This window comes from Pongo pygmaeus, chromosome 16 (genome assembly GCF_028885625.2).
Source record: "Pongo pygmaeus isolate AG05252 chromosome 16, NHGRI_mPonPyg2-v2.0_pri, whole genome shotgun sequence".
NCBI classification, from domain to species: domain Eukaryota; kingdom Metazoa; phylum Chordata; class Mammalia; order Primates; family Hominidae; genus Pongo; species Pongo pygmaeus.
In genome coordinates, this window is record NC_072389.2 from 37173336 (window position 1) to 37191783 (window position 18448).

Consider the following 18448-nt stretch of genomic DNA (forward strand, 5'->3'; position numbering starts at 1 on the left):
TAACTTGAACCTAGGAGTTTGACACCAGCCTGGGCAACATGGTAGAGACTGTGTCTAGAGACCCTGTCTCTAGAAAAAATAGAAACAGTCTAGCGTGGTGGTGCGGATCTGTGGTCCCAGCTACTCAGGAGGCTGAGACATGACCCTGGGAGGTTGAGGCTGCAGTGGGCTATTATCATGCTACTGCACTCCAGCTGGGTAACAGAGCAAGAGCCTGTCTCAAAATCTTTTTTTATTATTATGGAAAATTTCAACATATATAGAAGTAGAGAGACTAGAATAATGAGGTAGCATCATTCACTTCCAGCAATCATCAATACTGGCTAATCTTGTTTCATCTATGTCTCCTGCTTTCATTCTCCCTCTCCCTTTTTCTCCCCCTCTCTCTCTGACTGGAGTATTTTAAATAAAATGATATCATTTCATTAGCAAATATATTTTTCTAACAGAAAAAGATTAGAAAAATATATAACCACAATTTCATTATCACTCCCAATACGTTCAACGGTAGTCCCTGAATATCATCTAATACCCAGTTAGTGTTCAGATTTTCTTGATGGTTTCATACATGTCATTTTGTAATTTTTCTTTGAGCCAGGATTGTGTTTAGGTAATGTGATCCCTAAGTCTCTTAATTCCTGGTCTCTTTTTTTAGTGTCATTTATTTGTTACAAATTGTCCCTTGTCTTGGCCCAAATGGGAACATCAGAAGCTTTATTGCACCCTTTTGGTGTTATTTAACAGAGTCCTTTATCACCTGCCTCTCCTTTCTTGCACGTGGCTGCTTATACGTGGACCCTTGGTTCAGTGCTCTTTTGGGGGGATGGCTTAGGGAAATAGGAATTTTTCATAGTTGGTGCTGTATTTTTCCTATTACTTCATAGAAAGTGAGACAACTAAACATTATATGCCCCTATTAGAGGGGTTAAAGTTGATCACTGGAGTCAGATGTTGTCGGCCTTATTATAAATATTCCCATCACTCTTTTCTTTCTTCATATCTTCATCTGTGAGCCAGGAACTCATCACTCTTTTATAGTTTTAACATCAATCGATTATTGTCTACATGTAATAATCCTTTAGAGATGCAAAATGATAATTTTCTTATTCTGTAATTTCCTTTCTATTTGTAGTTGGAAGTTTTCTTACAGAAGAGCTTTCCCTGATCAACTATTTGGTTATCCTAAAATAGAATTTGTTTCTCAAGGCAGGATAAAAGCTTGATTGTTTCTCTTGGTAGGTCAGTTTTCAGAATAAAGAGTTGGTACCATAGAAATCTCCGTAAATGTCCAGTGAGTTGGTACCTTAGAAATCTCCATAAATGTCCAGTGAAATTGATTTTATAGTCTTAAGAACTTATAGATGTATATATGTATATGTATGTCATCTAGTGCTTTGCAGTCATTAGTCTTTTTGATGTTTAAATTGTTTCCTCTCCATCCAGTGGGAGCCATTCAAGTTTGCTCCTTTTTCCCTTTGACATGAGCCTACTCCTGTCTCTGATAGCTTGCGGGCTTCTTGGCAGTGAGCTATCACAGGCTTGTTTTGGGAATAGTCAGCTCCTAGTTTTGAAACCACTTCCATAAGGAATCTCATTTACTTTTTTTTAGAAGATGTAGTTAGAGAATGCAGTCTGGGTTCTCTAGGATTTTTTTTTCTTCTTGTAGAGATTTTCAGAAGTCAGGTCTGGGTACTGTTGTTTCTTAAAAAGAGAGAAATTCTGAGTTTATTGATACCTTTCCAATTCAGATTTTTTTATTGAGATGGAGTTTCACTCTTGTTGCCCAGGATGGAGTGCAATGGCACGATCTCGGCTCACCGCAATCTCTGCCTCCCTGATTCAAGTGATTCTCCTGCCTCAGCCTCCCGAGTGTCTGGGATTACAGGCATGCACCATCATGCCTGACTAATTTTGTATTTTTAGTAGGGACAGGGTTTCACCATGTTGGCCAGGCTGGTCTCAAACTCCTGAGCTCAGGTGATCTGCCCGCCTTGGCCTCCCAAGGTGCTAGGATTACAGGTGTGAGCCACTGCACCTGGCTCCAATTCAGATTTAAAATTTGTTTGTACCTCTTGATTTACAATTTTTATTTTTCTTTTTATAAGCTAAAAATCCTGGCTGGGCACAGAGGCTCATACCTGTAATTCCAGCACTTTGGGAGCCGAGGCAGGTGGATTACTTGAGTTCAGAAGTTTGAGATCAGCTGGTCAACATGGCAAAATACCATCTTTACTAAAAATATAAAAATTAGCTGAGCATGGTGGTGCACACCTGTAATCCTGGCAACTCGGGAGGCTGGGGCATGGGAATTGCTTGAACCCAGGAGGCAGTGGCTACTGGGATCACACCACTGTATTTGAGCCTTGGTAACAGAGTGAGACTCTGTCTCAAAAAAAAAAAAAAGAAAAATCTTGACCATTAATAACATTAACATAATGATCTATTTTTTTTAGCTTAAAGTTTAGAATAGTTGAAAAACAGTAGTACATGTATTGTTACTAACAACAAAACTACAAAGTACATTGTAAGTACTTTTTTTCCCTGGTGATATATCCCACTGGATGATACATACAGTCAAAACACTGAGTTTTGAAATCAATTTAAATAATTCTTCACTTCCTACTTCTGTCACCAATATGATATATAGTTATATATGTTTCTTTTCTTTTTTTTTAGATATTTAGAGATGACTTTGTACTTTCTTTCTGGTTTAAAATTTATAATTCTTTTTTATTGAAGTGTTAGAAATATACAGAAATATGTACAAGAGGTAAATGTACTGCTTAATGAATTATTGGCAAGTGTGAAAACCTAAGAAACTGCCACCGGGTCAAGAAACAGAACATTGAGTACGACGTTGCCAGCATACCCGGGGACCCTCTTGTGCCCTCTCCCAATCGCTGTTCTCTCCGTTTGTGCCAAAGGAAGTTACCATAACTTCCAACTCTATGATGATTTTGCCTGCTTTTGAATTTTATTTAAATTGAGTCATATGATATGTATACTTTGGTATCTGGCTTCTCTTATTTCATATTATGTTTATGGAATCATCCTTGTTGCAGGTATCTGTAGTTCATTTTTAGTGCATGAGTATACTACATCACTGGCAATGGGCATTTGGATTGTTTTCTGTATTTGGCTATTATAAACCTTGCATACACATTTTCATGCATTCGCGCAAGCTCTCTGTTGGGTATGTGTAGGAATAAAATTGGTAGATTATAGGACATGTGTGTGTTCAACTTTAGGGGGTAATCTAAACTCTTTTCCAAAAAGGTTGTAGAAGTTAAAATGCTTTGACTAATGAAAGAATGCTCAGTGCTCTATATTCTCATTAATGCTTGGTGTTGGCATAAAATCATGTTAAATAAGTATTTACCAGTTTCCTCTTTGTTTTCAACATTAATGGTTATTGAGTTTGGTATGACATCTGAAGATACGAGTATAGAATTTTTCTTCCTATCTCTATTAATAGGTGGATTATATTAATGGAATTCTTAAAAATAAATCTCCTTTGCATCTTCAGAAGAAACAACTTGGTGCTCTCTATAATTCACTTTTGGAGTCTCTTTCCTAATGTTTTTTTCTAGAATGATTCCTCTATTTTTTCTTGCCACATTACATTGACTCTTGGAGAGTCCAGGCTGTTTGTCCTGTAGAATGTTCCACATTCCAGATTTGTCTGCTTGCTTTTTCTTGGTATTGCCAACTTATTCCTCTAGTCCACACATTCCATATAAAGTGTAAGTTAGGTCTGGAAGCTTCATTAGATTCATGTTAACCCTTTTTTTTTTTTGATAAGAACATACCATAGGTAATATTGTGTACTTCATATTTCAACTCATCAGGAAGCATGCAGTGTCAGGTTTTATTAGTTGTGCCTACTTTGACCATTTGATTAAAGTGGTGCTGCCAGAGAGCTCCATTGTAAAGGTACATCTTTTCCTTTGCAGTGCCACTTTACCATTCATGTGATGTATGCAATAAGAACATAATATTAAAAATCATGTAGATTATAACTGCTGTTTTAACATTTTTCTAATATAAAACATACAATTTTAGTTCAGGAAATGTTAATCATTATATTATCATTAATCGCCATTGCATTTTCTCTTTATTTTCAACAGATTATTACTATTTTTATTTTTGAGCTGGAGTTTCATTGCGTTGTTCAGGCTGGACTACAATGGCACAATCACAGCTCACTACTTGGGCTTAAGCCATCTTCCCACCTCAGCCTCCTAAGTAGCTAGTACTACAGGTGTTTGCCACCATGCCCAGCTGTTTTTGTTTGTTCTTTTTTTTTGGAGAGATGTAGTCTTCCTATGTTGCCCAGGCTGGTCTTCTTAGTTTTAAAAATATCATTTTAGCCAAGCTTTATTGAATGCTTACTGTGTACCAGGTGCCAGGCTGGTCTTAAACTCCCAGGTTCAAGTGATCCATCCATCTGAGCCTCCCAAAGTATTGGGATTACAGGCATGAGCCATCACACCTGGCCTCAACAGATTATTAATTCACTATCACTATGATTGTTTTTGAAATTAATCTAACTTAATTTTCGTTTTTTGAGGCAGAGTGTTGCTCTGTTGCCCAGAGTGCAGTAGCATGATCATGGCTCACTGCAACTTCACACTCCTGGGCTCAACTGACCCTCCCACCTCAGCCACCCTAGCAGCTGGGACTACAGGTCCCTGCCACCATGCGTGGCTAATCTTTTAATTTTTACTTTTAGTAGAGATGGTGTCTTGTATTATTTCCCAGGCTGGGAAATAACTTCTGGTGACAAGCAATCCACCTGCCTCAGCCTTCCAAAGTGCTGGGATTACAGGCATGATCCATTGCACCTGACCTCTAATTAATTTATTAATTAATATATTTTAATGTATATTTTTTATTTCATTTTCTTTTGGAGTACAAGTGATTTCTGATTACATGGATAAGCTGTATAACAGTGAAGTCTGAGTTTTTAGTGCACTGGTCACCCGAGTAGTGTAGATTGTGCTCAATATGTAATTTTTTAATTCCCTCTCCCCTCCCTCACTTGTGAGTCTCCAGTGTCCATTATAACTCTCCGTATGCATTTGCATACCCATAGCTTAGCCCCCACTTATAATTGGGAACATAAGATATTTGGATTTCTATTCCTGAGTTACTTCCTTAGAATAATGCTGGCCTCTAATTTAATTTGAAAAATTTATTTTACATTCTATGTCGTCATTTTTTTTTGTGGGATGGTCACACTTTATGATTCAGTTCTTTAAAAGAGTGAAATATCATAAGAATTAGTGACTTAAGTATATTGGTACTGTGTTCTTTATCTTTCTACTGAGTTAGTTATAGAATTGAATTTTATGTTAAAAGTGGATATATGGTGATTGGAAGCATTAATTAACTTAGTTCTTTCTGAAAAGTGTGTGCTTTTGGAAACTCTAAACATAGCATATGACAAATCCGTTTCAAAGGCTGTGAGACTGTGGGCTCCACTTTGGGCTCTTGCTCCATGTTAAGATGCACAATGGCACTACTTCCTGTTCTCTGTCTCCTAGCTTGACTAGTGTTGCTTTTCATTTCTAGAACAACTACACAATGTCAGTTCTGTCATTCTCCTTATTTTCTATAGTCCTCATTTTCAATTTATAATCTTTTTTAAGAACAAACAGCACTTGTTGCACTTTCTGAGATGTATGAATTATATATACATATATACAGACTTATTTTTCCCTATAGTTTTTCCATGTAGCATTTATTATGATTTTGTAAATATTCTAATTATAAAAATAACATGTGGTCTTCTAATTATGGCAATTTAGCTATTGAAATAATCTTGCAAATTATGTGTGATCCTCCCACATCAAAAGAAAAAAAACCACAAAAACGAACATAGAGGGTGGGCTCAGTGGCTCACACCTGTAATCCCAGCACTTTGGGAGGCCAAGGCGAGTAGATCAACTGAGGTCGGGAGTTTGAGACCAGCCTGACCAATATGGTGAAACCCTGTCTCTACTGAAAATACAAAAATTAACTGGGCCTGGTGGCATGTGCCTGTAGTCCCAGCTACTCAGGAGGCTGAGACAGGAGAATTGCTTGAACCTGGGAGGCAGAGGTTGCAGTGAGCCGAGATCACAACACTTCACTCCAGCCTGGGTGACAGAGTGAAACTGCATCTCAAAAACAAAAAAACACAAAACAAACAAACCTAAAAATGCAAGGTAAAATGTAACAAAAAGACTTTGGAATACACATGGGAATGAACAAGAAAGTGAGGGAAATTTTCAAAAGTCAGAAATGGGGGCAACTAAAATCCTGAAATGGTAACACTTTAAGGCTGCCTGGGACAAGATGAGATGGTAGTTATTGCTGTTGTATAATAGTTTTGAGGTTTGATGCAATTTAAGAATAGAAGATGAGGTCTGAGGTTTGCCTGAAACAGTTAGGTGGAGCTGAGAGCCTTGAAGGCTATTCTTTTAATAAAATGGGGAATTTGAAAAAAAAAAAAAAGCAACCCACTTATTACCTACACAGAGAGATAACAAAGAAGTTTGTTTGTTTATTTATTTATTTAAGACTGAGTCTCACCCTGTCACCCAGGCTGGAGTGCAGTGGTGCAGTCTTGGCTCACTGCTACCTCTGCCTCCTGGATTCAAGCAATTCTCTGCTTCGGCCTCCCGAGTAGCTGGGATTACAGGCACCTACCACCACACCCGTCTAGTTTTTGTATTTTTAGTAGATACTGGGTTTCACCATCTTGGCCAGGCTGGTCTTAAACTCCTGACCTTGTGATCCACTCGCCTTGGCCTCCCAAAGTGCTGGGATTACAGACATGAGCCATGGCGCCCAGCCAGTTTGTTGATTTTTATCTTCAACTCTAGAAAGAGGGAAAAAAGTCTTCCATATAAATTTTCAACTGCAGTTTTTTGTTTTCAATTTTCGTCATGTTTTGGGGTATGAAATTATACTTCTCCCAAACTGGGAAATTAACATAACAACCACACCTGGGCTTCTGGTTCTGGTAATGGTCGAGGAGCTGTATTGGGCTTACCCTCTTGCTAATCATAATAATAATAATAATAATAATAATAAAAGATCTGCATGGAATATAAAAACAAAAGTAGATGGAAACTGGAGGCAACACACTACTTGAAGGAAGGGAAGTGACCTGGCTGAGCTGTACATTTAACTGGTTTATCCTGCAGATGCGCTAAGTTCACACCAAGGGAATAGAGTTTAGGCAGGAAGTGACTTCTTCCTGGGGCAAGGAGCTGAGGTTGGAATTTGTCCCTGCTGGGAAAGAGTGGTGGAGAATGAGTAGGGAAAAATCATAGTGAGAGCAGAGTCACAAAATATGTGTACAAGTTCCTCTACAGTCATTGGCTAACTTTGACATTGTGCATGTGCTGAATGACACCCTGTGGAAGCCAGCAGAAAGCAGCAGCTGGGAGGTTAAAGATTTGAGCAGAAATTCCAGCAGTTGCTCGAGCTAGGGAGATAGAGTTTGGAGGTAAAGTCTCACCAAGTTAAGAGGGGCTTGGTAAACACCTTGAATTTTCCATTGAAATGTGAGAAGGGCCATGCCACACTTTAGGACTAAGAATCATGTAACGGGACTAAGGGTTACATCCTAGGGCTAAAGGAAAAACAAGAAAAGACTAGTACTAACAAAAGCGAAAAGAAGCCTTCACAGGATTGAGGTGACTGGCCAGACGCTACTTGCCAGAACACAACTCAGTGCTCTGTGGAGGAAAATAAGGTTATCGAGAGTCTTTAGTATATATTATCCTGAAGGTTCAGAGGAGAAACTCTTGGTGACTGTGACTTAGATAAAGAGATTTTAGACTTAACACCAAGAGCATCATCTATATAAGAAAAAAGTTAATAAATTTGTCTTCATCAAAATTAAAAACATTTGCTCCACCACAGACCCTGTTAAAATGATGAAAAGACAAGATAGACACATGGATAAAATCTTTAAAAGCTACATATCTGACAAAGGACTCATATCTGGAGTATGTCTCAAACCTCAACGCAAAAAACATTCAATTAGAAAATGGGCAGAAGACATGAGAAATATTTTACCAAAGAGGCTATATGAATAGCAGATGAGTACATGAGAATATATTTGTCATTGTTACCTGTTAAAGAAAAGCAAACTAATTCTGCAACTATATGCCTATTAAAACAGTATAATAGTGGCAGTACCAAGTGCTGTCAAGGATGCTGAAAAACTAGCTCTGTACATTGCTGATGGGAGTGTAAAATCGTACAACTACTCTGGAAACATTTTGGCCATTTGGTAAACTAAACATTTACTTACCATATTTTAACTCCATATTACATATCCATATGAATATACATATTACATATTCACTTTGAGCTTTTTTTCAGAGGTGTGAAATCTTATGTTCATGCCAATATCTATATATGACTATTCATCCTAGCTTTATTTGTAATAAACTGAAACTGGAAACACTAGAATGTCACTCAGTTTGTGAATGATTAAACAAACTGTGTTACATCCTTGGAATGGAATACTGCTTAGTAAAGTGAAATGAACTATTGATACCCAACAACTTGGATGGCTTTCAAGGGCATTAGATGAGTGAAATGTCATATTAATATACCATTCTTGAAATGACAGTGTGAGAAAACAGATCAGCGTGTATTAGTCCATTCTTATGCTGCTATGAAGAAATACCCAAGACTGGGTAATTTATAGGGAAAAGAGATTTAATTGACTCACAGTTCCACGTGGCTGGGGAGGCCTCAGGAAACTTACAATCATGGCAGATGGCACTTCTTCACATGGCGGGAGGAGAGAATGAGTGCCGAGTGGAGGGGGAAGCCCCTTATAAAACCATCAGCTCTTCTTGTAAGAACTTACTATTGTGAAAACAGCATGAGGGAAACCACCCCCATGATTCAGTTATCTCCACCTGGTCCCAACCTTGACATGTGGGGATTATTATGATTCAGGGTGAGCTTTGGGTGGGGACATAGAGCCAAACTATATCACAGTTGTTGCCAGGGGTTAGGTATATTGGGGGAAGAGGGAGAGTTTGAGTGCATAAGGATTACATGAGGGAGATCTTCATCATGATTGATTGGTTCTGTACTTTGATTGCAGAGGTGGTTGTGTGAATCTACACATGTGGTAAAGTGATGTAGAATTATATATGCACATTGTACCAATGGCAGACTTTTGGCTTTGATATTGTTCTATAATTATGTAAGATGTTACCATTATGGGAAACTGGAGGAAGGGCATATGGGACTTCTTTGTACTGCTTTTTCTATTCCCTGTGAGTTTATAATTATTTCACAATAAAAGTTCAAAAACACTTATTGGATGGACATCACAGAACATAATAAAAGAAAGAATCAGTGAATTATAGGTCTGTTTAATAGAAATGACTCAAACTGACACACAAAGCAAAAAGAATGAAGAAAACAGAACACAGTGTCTGAGACTTTGTGGAATAATATGATATAAAATTATCTAACAGTCACATGATTTGATTCTCAGAAGGAGATGAAAGAATGAGATAGAAGGAATATTTGAAGGAATAATTGTTGAAAATGTTTCCAAATTGATGATAATGTCAGCTCACATTCCCAAGAATCACATTGAACCCTGACCAAGTTAAACCAAAGAGGACTACATCTAGGCTTATCATAGTCAAACTGCTTAAAATCAAAACTACAGAGAAAAATCCTAAAAGCAATTAGAGAAATCCTATATAGTCCATGTTGGGAAACAGTTGTATGAATGTGTGCTGACTTCTCATTTGAAACCATAGATGCCATTAGACAGTGGAACAATATTTTTAAAGTATTCAAAGAAAAAAATTGCTATCCCAGAATTCTATATTTTGCCAAAGTATTCTCAAAAATAAAAAGGAAATAAAGAATAAAATGGGTAAATTAGTCTCCAAACTGAGAGAATTTGACTGGAGATGTTAAAATGAATTTTTCATGTTAAAGTTAAATGAGCAAATATAAACCTGGGTTTACAAGAATAATTGAAGAGTGCTATAGTGATAAATATGTTGGACAATAAACAATTTTTCATAACTTGTTAAATCTATTGTTTAAGGCCAGAAAAATGGATTGTGTGTTTTATAACATAAGTAGAAGTAAAATATATGACAGCAATTGTATAAAGGGTTGGAGGAACATATGTGACGTGTTTAATGTGAATTTTATCGTATCTCTATATTTTATGTGTATATTGTTTTATGTATATATTGTATGTGTGAGGTTTTTTTTTTCTTTTTTTTTTCTGTTATTTTTTGAGAGAGTCTCACTCAGTTACCCAGGCTGGAGTGCAGTGGCATGATCTTGGCTCACTGCACCTCTGTCTCCTGGATTCAAGTGATTCTTGTGCCTCAACCTGCCGAATAACTGGGATTACAGGTGTGTGCTACCATGCCTGGCTAATTTTTAATTTTATTTTTTAGTAGAGTTGGGGTTTCATCATGTTGGCCAGGCTGGTCCTGAACTCCTGTTCTCAGGTGATTCATCTGCCTTAGCCTCCCAAAGTGCTGGGATTATAGGCACCAGCCACCATGCCCTGTATAGCCCATAATACAGCTAATATTGTATATGTACTTACACGTATGTGAAATAGTATAATGTTGATTAAAGGTTACTTCTGATAATTTATGCATACTATTATAATTGGAAGACTATCCAGAAAAAAAAAACAAACTGAAAAACGAGAGTAATTACTGAATAGTGAGTAGAAGAGATGAAAAGGAATACTTGGCTGATCATAGTGTGGTGGTGTTTACAACTGATTGTAACTAGTTACAGATTTGTTTCTTCTCCACTCCCACTGCTTCACTTGACTAGCCTTAAAAAAAAACAAAACTGATCTGTGGTCTGTATCCCTGGCTTTATGGGATGTATACCTCTCCAGTGTCCCCAGGACAGGAGCTTGGAAATGCCATAAAACCTGGAGGACACTACAAAACTGTCAACGTCAGGCTAGCAAATGTGATAGGATTAAATAGGTTTTTATAAAAGTTTGATAAGTTTTTTTAGTAAAAGAAAAAGAAGAGCTATCTAATTATCTATGGAGAATAATATAATCTTGGTACAAAACTGGAACAAGGATGTCCAAGGAAAGTTCACGATGGAACAGTCTGAATGGCGAGTCTTTGTCACAGGAGAGGGCACAGGGCAGTGCTTAGTGCTCGGCCTCTGGAGCCAGGCAATCCGGATTTGTATTCCTGCTGCCACTACTTATCTTCCCTGTGACCTTCGGGAAAAGGACTCGCCTTCACTGGGCCTTCACTTCCTCATCGATAAAGGGGGAAATAACCTTTACAATAAGCCTTCTAGGATGAAATGAAATAATTCAAGGAAAGTCACTTAACAATACCCAGAACATAGAAAACCAAATAGATGTTAGCTATTATTAACTTTTAGGAACATGAATTCCAAAATTTTAAGTAAAATAATACCAAGTTGAATACAACAATGTACACACACAAATAATGCATCATGGTGAATTAGGTTTTATTACAATAATGCAAGGGCAGAGTCAACATCAGATACTGCACTATTAGCAAGCTAGCTTCCTTTTGTTTTAAGACAAGTTCTGACTGCCACTCAGGCTGGGGTGCAGTGTCAACATCTTGGCTCACTGCAACCTCCATCTCCCCAGCTCAAGCAATCCTCCCCACAGCCTTCCAAAGTGCTGAGGTTACAGGTGCGTGCCACCACACCCAGCCCTATCTTCCTTAGTGTAAAGCAATTATCATACTTAATAGTAAAATTTTAGAAGTGCTTTTCATCAAAGTTAGGACATAGACAATGGTACCTTCTATCGATGTCTCTACTGAACATGGCACTGGAGACCCTAGATAATGTGTTAGGCTAATGCATATGAAATTGCCATTTTTTTTAGGTTATGGAGTGCAATGGAGTGCAGTGGCATAGCATCAGAAATGTATGTAATTCAACCTATAATAGAAATAAATCAGCTGGGCGAGATGGCTTATGCCTATAATCCGAGCACTTTGGGAGGCTGAGGCAGGCAGATCACCTGAGGTTAGGAGTTGGAGACCAGCCTGGCCAAAATAATGAATCCCCGTGTGTACTAAAAAAAATACAAAATTACCCAGGTGTGGTGGCGGGTGCCTGTAATCCCAGTTACTTAGGAGGCTGAGGCAGGAGAATCTCTAGAACTCAGGAGGTGGAGGTTGCAGTGAGCCAAAATCGTTCCACTGCACTCCAGCATGGGCAACAGAGCGAGGCTCTTCTCAGAAACAAACAAACAAACAAACAAAAATAAAGAAAATTTCAAGTTTTCTCTTTACACAATACGGATGTACTTCATAATGGACTTCCTCAACATGATTCATGAGTTAAGTGACATTCAAACTTGGTAGCTTTTCAGTAGAACTTCCTTTCCCAACAGTTTTTTCTGTTCCTTTAATTATGGCAATATCTCAGAGCTCTGAACATATGTCAAGGGTTTGAATATTTTTCATGTGGCTGGAAATTTTTGCCCTCTGCCAAACTTGGAACTTTTTTCCTCTGCCTGGAACTTTTTGCCCCGCATCTTCCAATCGCCCCCTGTGTCCTCTTGCCATGCCACTACCCCTTCTTGAGTGTGTCTATTTTCTGGCATACAAGACATTACAGGCTCATCTTGTGTTTTCCCTACCCTGACCCACAATCAGCCATTACTTCAAGGAGCCCTGCTTCCGTTACTGGAGAATGCTGTTAGAAACCAGGATCTGGTGCTAGGCATGCTCATTTCTATTGGAGTGTCATATAAACAATTTGTCAATTTTTTGTAGGTCCTCCCAGTGAATAGGATTAGGAAATAAAACATGCATACTAACCACACATACACACACATCTACATCTGTTTCTGTATCTGTCTGTATACATATTAAAATAAACATGAGTTGATAACGAATGTTTCTGCTTTAATCCAAGCACAGATTTCATCCTAGCCTCCCCCTCTTCCTTCTTTTTAGCCTTTTCAACAGTGGGAAGTGTGGCTCTTGTTATGTACACTTTATTCACTTATTTGTTTGACCCTAGTATCATAAAGTAGTTCCATATGCCTGTGACAGGTTGACTAACTGGAGTCCATTGTTTGTGGACAGATATTTTCACCCTAAGCCTCACAGCAGGGGTGGCCAAACTTTTGGCTTCCCTGGGTCACACTGGAAAAAGAAGAATTGTCTTGGGCCACACATAAAATACACTAACACTAACAATATCTGAGGAGCTAAAAAAAAATCACAAAAAAGTTTCATAATGTTGTAAGAAAGTTTACTAATTTGTTTTGGGCCACATTCAAAGCCATCCTGGGCTGCAGGTTGGACAAGCTTGCCTTATAGTATCCAGTCAAAATGCTGTTTTCCAAAATCAGTTATTTTCTTCTTCATCCCTTTCAGTGTGGCCATTATTTATAATGCAGTTTGGTTCATTAGTGTTTCTATTCCAAAAACACCCTCAGCCTTCCTATCCTAGTTTTAATGAATTATTAGGGTGAAACATAAAAAGAGTTGGAGCTATACAGAAATGTCTACTCAGAGGTGCTTTGTTCCCTCCTATTCTGTTCCCACCACTCCTACTTTCCACTCCTTTTTCCACTGACCCTGTGAGCATCATATTTATTGTTAATGGCAGTTACATTTTTACCAAGTGCTTACTATCTATAGGCACTTGGTGTGTATTGCTTCTTCTGGTGTTCACAGCAACCTCTTGAGGTAGGCACTATTATTATCCACCCCTCCTTTTTTTTTTTTTTTTTTTTTTTGAGACAGAGTCTCACTCTGTTGCCCAGGGTGGAGTGCAGTGGTGCGATCTCAGCTCACTGCAACCTCTGCCTCCCAGGTTCAAGCAATTCTCCTGCCTCTGCTTCCCAAGTAGCTGCAAGTACAGGTGTGAGCCATCACATCCATCTAATTTTTGTATTTTTAGCAGGGATGGGTTTTGCCATGTTGGCCAGGCTGGTCTCAAACTCCTGACCTCAGGTGATCAACCCCTCTCCACCTTCCAAAGTGCTGGGATTACAGGCATGAGCCACCGTGCCCGACTATTATCCCCATTTTTTAGATGAGAAAGCTGAGTCCCAGAGAGCGTAAGGATCTTGTCCAGAGTGACATCTCTGATGCATAACCAGTACTCAAACCAGTATTTTTCTGACACCAAGGCCTGTGTGTAAACTGTAAAAGGGCTGTTTGGCACCTACTTTCCTAAAGTTGTCTGATCCCTTCTCAGTCCAGGTCTTCCTGAAGTGTGGCACTTCTGAAGTCACCTTTCTGAAAATATTCTGGTAACTGTTAGATCCCTTGTTCTAGCTATTTGTGTGTTCTGTGTGGTTAAACAAGGTTCACAGTGGGCCACCTGGCCTTTGGAACTTGGGTGAAGAGGCTGCCTTCAGTTCCTCCTCCCCACCCCCATTTTCAAAACATGGGTTTCCACGTGTTAGTTGTAAATTAGGAAACATAACCATGTTTTGAGGCTTCATAGAAAACAAACGTCTGGGGTCACACAGGTTAAAGGAGGAACCAAATTCAACACTATCACTGTTCTATTCAGTAGGCAATTCTGGGGCCTTCCTGTGTCTCAGGTTCTGTACTAGTTGTTTCAGGTCTTTGGGATAAACACAAACTATCCCTGCCCTCGGGGGATTAAGGTCAGGTGTACAAGTGACTCTAATTTGAGGCAAGGCTGGATTCAGTGCTGGAAGAGGAGGGCACACCAAACGCTATGGGAATTCAAAGAGGAAATGATCAGAATGAAGAGGGAGAGATGGGTCATTCCGGGAGAAGCTTCAGGGAAAAGCGACATTTGAAATGAGACTTTGGAGAGTGAGGGAAGTTTGGACAGATGGATATAGAGGATGCAAGGCCAGGGGAAAGGTTTTAGCTGGAAAGTCTGCTTTGGCAAATGTATGGGTAAAAAAAGAAAATCCACTTTGGGAGACCAAGGCAGGTGGATCGCCTGAGGTCAGGAGTTTGAGACTACCCTAGCCAACATGGTGAAATGCTGTCTCTCCTAAAAATACAAAAATTAGCTGGGCGTGGTGGTAGGCACCTGTAATTCCAGCTACTGGGGAGGCTGAGGCAAGAGAATCACTTGAACCCAGGAGGCAGAGATTGCAGTGAGCCGAGATCACACCACTGCACTCCAGCCTGGGCAACAAGAGTAAAACTCCATCTCAAAGAAAGAAAGAAAGAAAGAAAGAAAATCGCAAGGCAGTGTGGGGAATGGTGAGTAATCTAATTTGGTTGTTGAAGAGAGGATGTAGAAGGAAGTGACAATAGAGAAAGCCAGACAGGTGGATTGGGGTCATCTTAAGGGCCTTTGTGCGAGTTAGGATGTTCTAGACTTCCAGTCAGGCTGCCCAGCTCAGACTGGCTTCAACAATGAGGGGGTTTATTGGCTGTGTAATTGGGAAGTCCAGAGGTTCTAGGACTACAGAAAATTATTATTTAGTATTAGTTTGACAACAACACCTTCTGTTTTCTGGGAGTAGGAGATGCTTGTCAAGTTGTAGGTCACTGAGTTGAATATTATCATGCTTTATTAAATTGCCAAGGGCACAGTAATTGTTGAGGGGAGAAGTACACATGAAATAAAACATGAACAGCTCAGAAATGTCAAATGATTATGACGTTGTTGTAAATTATTATAATTCTTTGAGCGTCTACTAAAAGCAGAGAAACTTGAGTTCCAGGTTGTGGGCTCAGTTCCACCAACAATAAGGAATGCGGTTTTGCACGAAGCCCGTCTTACTTCTATACTCCTCAGTGTCCTCACCTGCAAAATGAGGCCTTTATATATATAATATATATATAATATAATGTATAATATATATTATATAATATATATATTATGTATATTATATAATATATATTATATAATATATATATTATGTATATTATATAATATATATTATATAATATATATATTATGTATATTATATTATATATATATATATTTTTTTTTTGAGACGGAGTCTCGCTCTGTCGCCCAGGCTGGAGTGCCGTGGCACAATCTCTGCTCATTGCAAACTCTGCCTCCTGGGTTCACACCATTCTTCTGCCTCAGCCTCCCAAGTAGCTGGGACCACAGGCACCCACCACCACGCCCGGCTAACTTTTTGTGTTTTTAGTAGAGACAGGGTTTCACCGTGTTAGCCAGGATGGTCTCGATCCCCTGACCTTGTGATCCACCCGCCTCCACCTCCCAAAGTGCTAGGATTACAGGTGTGAGCCACCACGCCTGGCCAAGGCCTTTATTATATTAGGGTTCCCACTGTTTTTTAAAATACTTTTATTAAGTCCAACATTTTTATTAGGGTCATTGCTTTTATACATGCCTATTTATGAAAAGGTTTTTCGAGTATTTACCACTTTTTATTAGAAATAGAGACAGTAAGAATGTTTGGTTTAATTGACACAGGCGTAATTGAATGGGTATAAATGGCCATAGGAAGAGAAAATTAAGTTGATTTACTCTGTTGGTTTCACTGATGAGGGAATATATCATTCAAACACCCAGGAATGAAATCTGTCCAACTCACAAATGGGGAAACCAGCTGTGTCTGTACCCATGGCCAGCCAGACTGAACACAAATCAGGAAAGTCAGTAACTTTTCCTCAGTTCTGAGGGACTTCAATGGCTGTGGTTCATTTTCCTTTTGCTTCTGAAACAGTGCAAGTTGATGCTCACCTGGACAGAGCAGCAGTGAGTGGTGGAGTCTGAAGGCCAGGTCTGTGTTGAGATGACTACACATCATCTCCCAGTGCCCAATGCATAGAAAAGACACACTGCTAAGTGTGAGATGCTCAGTGAAAAATAAAATCTGGGGTTGAATCATGATGGGGGATACTGCATACTCTGTTTCCCCCCTGCAGATTTCCAATGCTCATTAGTTTATAGAGACTCTGAGAATTCTGGCAGCAAAGGCACCTGCTGAGTTATTTATGAACTAGTTTAGCTAAACCAGACTTTCAACAATTCATTACTAAAGACCACTCAAAATCTGTCAACACTCTGTCATCTCTATGTAATGATAGAAACATAGAAATTCAGGGTAAAGGTTTAGAAATTTCTATAGAAACTTGTCATTCTCCCAGCATCTGTATGTGACATCAGGGGACTTGTCTCAATGAGCAGTTACAGACCAACTCAGGTTTTGTCAGACTCGATGGAAACATGCAGAGTCTGTGAGCTGCAAACGAGTCACATGCACAGGGACCACATTGCAAGCTGCGTTCTTTAAGGATAGTTTGTCAACTATAGTATAATCTCACACATCTGAAAAATGGGAACATCTACTCTATAAAGTCTTATTTTTGCAATAATTTTAATTTTAAATCAAGCCAATGTTAGCATTATTAGTGAAAACAAAAGAAAGTTGTATTATTTATTATTAAACCTAATTTGAGAGTGAAACAAATTGTATTAATTTTTTTAACCAATAAAAGATGCACCTTGTAAACCAAGAGATGATTATGAAAGTGATTCTGAGGAAATGAAGACCAAAGGAGTTTGTCCTGGTTTTACTCAGAAGTACTATTTCTAATGAACAGATGATCCCTGACATACAATGGTTTGACTTACAATTTTTTGACTTTATGATGGTGTGAAAGTGATATGCATTCAGCAGAAACCATACTTCTGTATTCAATAAACTACACAAGATATTCAGCACTTTAAAATGGGTTTGTGGGAGATAATTTTTGCCCAACGGAAGGTGAATGTAAATTTTCTGAGAATGTTTAAGGTAAGCTAGGCTAAGCTATGATGTTAGCTTAGGTGTATTAAATGCATTTTAATTTAATTTAATTTAATTTAATTTAATTTTTTGAGACAGTGTTTTGCTCTTGTCACCCAGGCTGGAGTGCAATGGTGTGATCTCAGCTCACTGCAACCTCTGCCTCTTGGGTTCAAGCGATTTTCTTGCCTCAGCCTCCCCAGTAGCTGGGATTACAGGTGCGTACCAACATGCCTGGCTAATTTTTGTGGTTTTAGTAGAGACAGGATTTCACCATGTTGGCCAGGCTGGTATCAAACTCCTGACCTGAGGTAATCCACCTGCCTCAGCCTCCCAAAGAGTTGGGATTACAGGCTGAGCCACTGCACCCGGCCTTAAGTGCATTTTTGGCTTAGATTTTCAACTGATGATGAGCTATAACTCCTTTGTGAGTTGAGGATCATCTGTCTTGAATTTGGTTTTACAGGCATAACTAAAGGTGGAAGGATAGAATCACAGTGTGTTACTGGCACAGGTGCATCGGCTAGTGAAGAAAGAAGACATTCAAAATGTAAGTTGCATTCATGTGGGAAGCACAAAGAATTAAATTCAAAACAATGAAACATTAGAGAAAAGCGTGGAGTTAAAAGACAACAGAATCAGATGTTTACTATTTCTCATTTTAACACTAGTGCTTTACTGGCTTCTAATAAAGTT

At 38.8% G+C, this 18448-nt stretch overlaps 1 long non-coding RNA gene across 1 annotated transcript in view; it reads left to right on the plus strand.

Moving 5' to 3' along the window:
• LOC129014243 (uncharacterized) overlaps positions 1–18448 on the plus strand; it is a 60955-nt gene that overhangs the window by 29650 nt on the left and 12857 nt on the right. Inside the window, exons 5-6 of the long non-coding RNA XR_010123930.1 lie at positions 17873–17970; positions 18219–18302. This is a non-coding gene — a long non-coding RNA (uncharacterized LOC129014243). The remainder of the gene's footprint in view (positions 1–17872; positions 17971–18218; positions 18303–18448) is intronic.